The 6,000-nt window shown below is 33.4% G+C and overlaps 2 non-coding genes across 2 annotated transcripts; both read right to left on the reverse strand.

Annotated features, from left to right (window-relative positions):
* Positions 1 to 863: 863 nt before the first annotated feature.
* Positions 864 to 1,025, reverse strand: LOC148950991 (U1 spliceosomal RNA). The gene has a single exon (XR_016141925.1). It is a non-coding gene; the product is annotated as a U1 spliceosomal RNA (small nuclear RNA).
* Positions 1,026 to 2,801: 1,776 nt separating this feature from the next.
* LOC148950992 (U1 spliceosomal RNA) lies at positions 2,802 to 2,963 on the reverse strand. Its single transcript, XR_016141926.1, has one exon. It is a non-coding gene; the product is annotated as a U1 spliceosomal RNA (small nuclear RNA).
* Positions 2,964 to 6,000: the final 3,037 nt, after the last annotated feature.

Raw genomic sequence — 6,000 nt, forward strand, 5'->3', positions numbered from 1 at the left:
GCTCACATCATTGAATGTGATTAAAACGGTGTGTGATGTTTTGAAACGGGAAAGTTTTGATGAATCCACAATTTTATAGTAAAGAACAAGATCTAATTGTAGCTTTAGCTACAATCTAGTAAAAGACAAGCCGAAGCCCATAGTAACTAAAATTTTAAAACATGTTTTGAAACATCATAATTGCAGCAGTTGGCACAACCTAGTGAAAGGTGAAACAGAGCCCATAGCAACCGAAAAGTGAAAAAAACACGTTTAGAAAACTGTAATAAAGAACGAAATCTAGGCCATAGTGACTGAAATGTTAAACTAAATAATCATATGCCTGATGATGCAACATATATAGATAGGACATATAAGGGAACGGAATAGTTCAATAGGAATATGGACATTGGTATTATGATTGTAAATATATCCAAAACCCAGTAAAGAACAAACCTCGGCATATAGTAACTAAAATTTAATATAATATCATGGTTACAAATCAAGCTGCAACCTAGGAAAAAAATAAAGATTGATTATTTAAAAGTTGTAACAGCTATGTCCCAGGAAGAGCTTAGAATTTTAAGTTGAAATCTTCAGTGCATTTTGAAGGGGATGCTGAACCAACCAAATGACAGTATTTACACACTATATAGTATACACTCAGCTCTCTCATATGCTTGGGATTTCAGGGATAATTCTTACATAATTTTTCAAATATGTAAGCTTATCAACAAATTACTCTTTTCAAAAGGGCCCATTGATGAAGGTGACATGTCCAGTTATTGTCTTGAACAACATCAAATTGTATACTTTTTCCTTTAAACTTCAAAATGTGTGACATATAAAAGAGGAGAAAATGAAAATGTTTTTCAATGTATGAACAGGGGTCCACGCGAACGCAGCCACCACTACCAAAATTACGCTTTTGAGTTACTCCCATTTGGGGTAATCACAGGGGTCAACCAATTCAACGTACAATGGAAAGGCCTCGCCCTGGGAGCGCCTCCTTCATGATCAAGGCAGCTTTCCAGACAGGTAAGTAGGTTTAGATAAAAGTCTAACATTTTACTAATATCTTTCAACACAAACACATTATGAAGCAATATCATTACGCCATGACGTCATTATTACTAAATAAATGACCATAATAATACAAAAATTATATTAATATGGTTTCATCCAAGCAAGCGACACTTACGCTAAAAAAAAAACAGTACTACACAAAAAACAGAGATAGAATCTTGAAAAGAGAAAAGCAAAGATATTTAACAGACCAGAGTTATCGAGAAATGAAAATTGAATGAGCCAAACAAAATATCAAGGAGCGTTATCACAATGATGAAGTTTTCTTGATAGTAATCTTCAGAGCAGCTTCAAGGTGATTAAAACGGTTTATGATGTATTATATGAGAAAGGGTATCACAGTGAAACTTTCAGGGATTTTTGAGCAGGATGTTGAACTAAATTGAAACACACTTTGTCGATTCTTATCAAACAGTTATATGGTAACGAACTGTGTAGTAAGAGTGACTCGTCTGCGCTAAGCTTTCATTATGCCATGACGTCAGGATTACTATATAAGTGACCATAATAATGCAAAAATGATATTAATGTTGTTTCATCCAAGCAAGCTACACGTAAGTTAAAAAAAAAAACTGTGATACACAATAAACAGAGAAAGTATCTTGAAAAGAGAAAAGCAAAGGTATTTAATAGACCAGGATTATTGAGAATTAAAAATTGTAGGAGCCAAACAAAGGATCAAGGAGTGTTATCACAATGATGAAGTTTTCTTGATATTAATCTTCAGAGCAGCTTCAGAGGTTAGTGGATCGAAACCAGACCAGAGAACTCTAGACACCGAGCTTCGATGAGGTATCGATCCATCCATCTCCGGGGCAAAAACCCAACGCACTTCCACTGCGCTAAGCAGCCCACGTTAGCGAATGTGATAATTTATGATGTATTATATGAGAAAGGGTATCACAGTGAAACTTTCAGGGATTTTTGAACAGGATGTTGAACTAAATTGAAACACACTATGTCAATTCTTATCAAACGGTTCAATGGTAACGAACTGTACAGTAAGAGCGACTCGTTTCAATAGTAACCGAAACTCTAAAAAACGGAATTTTAATAGCAATAGATACATCAAAAGAATCGGATTTGTATGCTGATTTTAAATATTTAAGTTTCAGATAGATTTCAAATAGAGTCACACCATCAGATTCAGCGTATGTCTCCACAGGTAAGCAGGCTTAGATAAAAATCTAACATTTTACTAATATCTTTCGACACAAAAACGTCATGAAATAGTATCATTACGCCATGAGGTCATGATTATTATATAAGTAACCATAATAATACGAAAATGATATTAATATTGATTTCATCCAAGCAAGCTACATGTAAGTTAAAAAAAAGTACTACACAGAAAACAGAGATAGAATCTTGAAAAGAGAAAAACAAACGTATTTCACAGACCAGGATTATCGAGAATTAGAAATTGAAGAAGCAAAACAAAAGATCAAGGAGCGGTAACACAATGATGAAGTTTTCTTGATAATTAAGTGTTAATTAAGTGAAATAATAATTAAGTGAAATGAGTGTTAATTTTAGGGATTTTAGGCATAATTCTTCCGTTATATTTCAAACATGTAAGCTTATCAATAATTTACTCTTTTGAAAAGAGCCCAATGATGAATTTGACATGTCCCATTATTTTCTTGAACAACATCAAATTGTATACTTTTTCCTTGAAACTTCAAAATATATGACATATAAAAGAGGAGAAAATGAAAATACTTTTCAATGTGTGGAAGGGGTCCGCGCGAACGCAGCCACTACTACCAAAATTACGCTGTTGAGTTACCCCAATTTGGGGTAATCACAGGGGTCAGCCAATCCAACATAAAATGGAAAGACCTCGCCCTGGGAGCACCTCCTTCATGATCAAAGCAGCTTTACAGACAGGTAAGTAGGCTTCGATAAAAATCTAACATTTTACTAATATCTTTCGACAGAAAAACGTCATGAAACAATTTCATTACGCCATGACGTCATTATTATTATAGAAGTGATCATAATAATACAAAAATGATATTAATAAGGTTTCATCCAAGCAAGCTACACGTAAGTTAAAAAAAATAGTACTACACAAAAAACAGAGATAGCATCTTGAAAAGAGAAAAGTAAAGGAATATAACAGACCTGGATTATCGAGAATTAAAATTTAAGGAGCAAAACAAAAGATCAAGGACCGTTATCACAATGATGAAGTTTTCTTGATAATAATCTTCAGAGCAGCTTCAGAGGTCGGTGGATCGAAACCTGACCAAAGAACGCTTGACAGCAAGGTTCGATGAGGTTTTGATCCATCCATATCCGCGGCAAACGCCGATGGCACTTCCGCCTCGCTAAGGTGCTCACATCAGGGAATATGATTAAAACAGTTTGTGATGTATTATACGGAAAGTTCTGGTGAATCCACAATTTTATAGTTAAGAACGAGATCTAGTTGTAGCTGTAGCTGCAATCTAGTAAAAGACAAACCGAAGCCCATAGTGACTAAAATTTTAAGGCCTCACCCTGGGAGCGCCTCCTTCATGATCAAGGAAGCTTTCCAGACAGGTAAGTAGGTTTAGATAAAAATCTAGCATTTTACTAATATCTGTCGACACAAAAACGTTATGAAATAATATCATTACGCCATGACGTCATGATTATTATATAAGTGACTATAATAATACAAAAATGCTATTAATATGGTTACATCCAAGCAAGCTACACGTAAGTTAAAAAAAACAGTACTACACAAAAATCAGAGATAGCATCTTGAAAAGCGAAAAGCAAAGGAATTTAACAGACCAGGATTATCGAGAATTAAAAATTGAAGGAGCAAAATAAAAGATCAAGGAGCGGTATCACAATGATAAAGTTTTCTTGATAATAATCTTTAGAGCAGCTTCAGACCTACAATTGCCAGGTCAGCTCCAGAACTGGCTACAACCTACAATTAAGACGTCATTGATCAATCTTTAACATGAAACATGCAGTTTTTTGTCAGAAAATTTACATAAAGGATCGGTATTGTAAATGGGAATTTTGAAAGCATCATCGGTATCATGGTTTTATTGATAGCTAAATTACAAACTAAAAGAAATTGACCCCAGGTGGTCTTGTACCACCAACCTTTCGGTTAACAGCCGATCGTGCCAGCCATTCTTACCACGGCATCAATAAATAAAGTTGAAAAATTAACAATATGATACATAAAGGGTTTATAGAGTTAATTATAAATGGGGACTATATTGGAATGTCGTAGAGAGTTGTTCAATGGCTCATTTTAAAGGAAATTACTATATCTAGTGTTTATTGTAATTTTTTTTTTTCGTTTTACAGTAAAGAACGAACTTATCAAATATGGCTGTAGCTGCAACCTAGTAAAAGGTGAACCGCAGCCCATAGTAACTAAAAGTTGAATCCAGGTTGCAGCAGTAGCTAGAAATTAGTAAGAGACGGTCACGCCAAATAGTAAAAACTAAAGTAACCAATAACCCCTGAAAATAGATTCAGATCAAAATAAGAAGTACACTATTAGAACCACCTTGTCCAAAACCTTTATATAGCAAACTTATGTCCCTTGGCTTGAATAACAAGGAAAATATATTGGCTCAAAATTCAAGAAAATTGGCTGTAACCACGATATTCTCAACACAGGGCATCTTTTTTTCTTTCCGATTTTTATAGTAAAAAACGAACTCAATCCTATAGTAACTGAAATATTAAAATAAATTACAAATAACATACCATTGCCTAGATCCGGGTTGCACCGGTAGCTAGCAACCTAGTAGAACTGTATTGGTAGCTACTACAGCATTCTGCCTAAACGGCATCTTTTTTTTTGTTCCTTTTCCACAGATAGCTTGGCAATGGAACATAGTAGAGAATTGTTCAATGACTCATTTTAAATGAAATTAATGGGGTTAAAAACTTTTTGTAATTAAAACAAATTATTTTTAAAAAAGAATCAATATTTTACGAAAAACTGCATATTTCATGTTAAAAATTGATCAATGATGTCATAATCGTAGGTTGTATTGTAATTAAGTAATGTAATGTAATAGAGAAAAAGCCATAGGCTTTTTCTTGTTTGTAATTCCACATCGAACAAAGAACATCTATATTAGAAATTAACCAGCTTAAGTTCATCATATTTTTGTCTTTCTGTTAATTAATAAGGGATAACTTCGTAATACAATTCAATTTCTGACAATTATCACAAAGGATCGATATAGTTCATTTTAATTACAATAAAGAACAAACGCTAGCTCATAGTAACTTAAATACTGATATACTGAATAGCCTTAAGCTTTAGTGGCAGTATTATGACTGGTAAACTTTACTTGGTATGGTGGAATATTTTACTTACTTATCTGCTTGATTCTCTGAAAGTTGTCTCTTACTATTCAAACTAAGAAAAAGCCGTATGTTTTTTTCTGTTTATCAAACAGTTCGTGGTAATGATAAAAAGAAATAATTTGATTCAATAAAAAGAAATAATGAGACGATCACGTCCAATGTTTAGAAATATAAAAACCCATAACTCCTAAAAAAAAGTCAGATCAAGACAAAAGTATACCATTAGAACTGCCTTGTCCAAAACCCCTATATAGGAAGCTTTCTGTCATTTGACTTTAATAGAAAGGGAAATACATTGGCTTGAAAATCAAGAAAAGTAACAGCTACTACATCATTCTGCCCAAGCGGCACCTTTTTTTCTTTTTTTTTCTTTTCCACAGATAGCTTGTCACTGGAACATCGTAGAGAGTTGTTCAATGGATCATTTTAGGGGAAATTAATTGGGTTAAAAATCGTTTGTAACTAAAGCAAATTATTTTTAAAACAGAATAAATTTTTCCACTAAAAACTACATTTTTGATGTCTTTTCATAATGCAGTCTTTTCAAAGATATTTGATATTTGAAGCAATCAAACAGTTCGTGGTAATTATAAATAG

This window comes from Artemia sp. Qi Xiang Cuo, chromosome 6 (assembly GCF_049724085.1).
Source record: "Artemia sp. Qi Xiang Cuo chromosome 6, ASM4972408v1, whole genome shotgun sequence".
Taxonomy (NCBI): Eukaryota; Metazoa; Arthropoda; class Branchiopoda; order Anostraca; family Artemiidae; genus Artemia; species Artemia sp. Qi Xiang Cuo.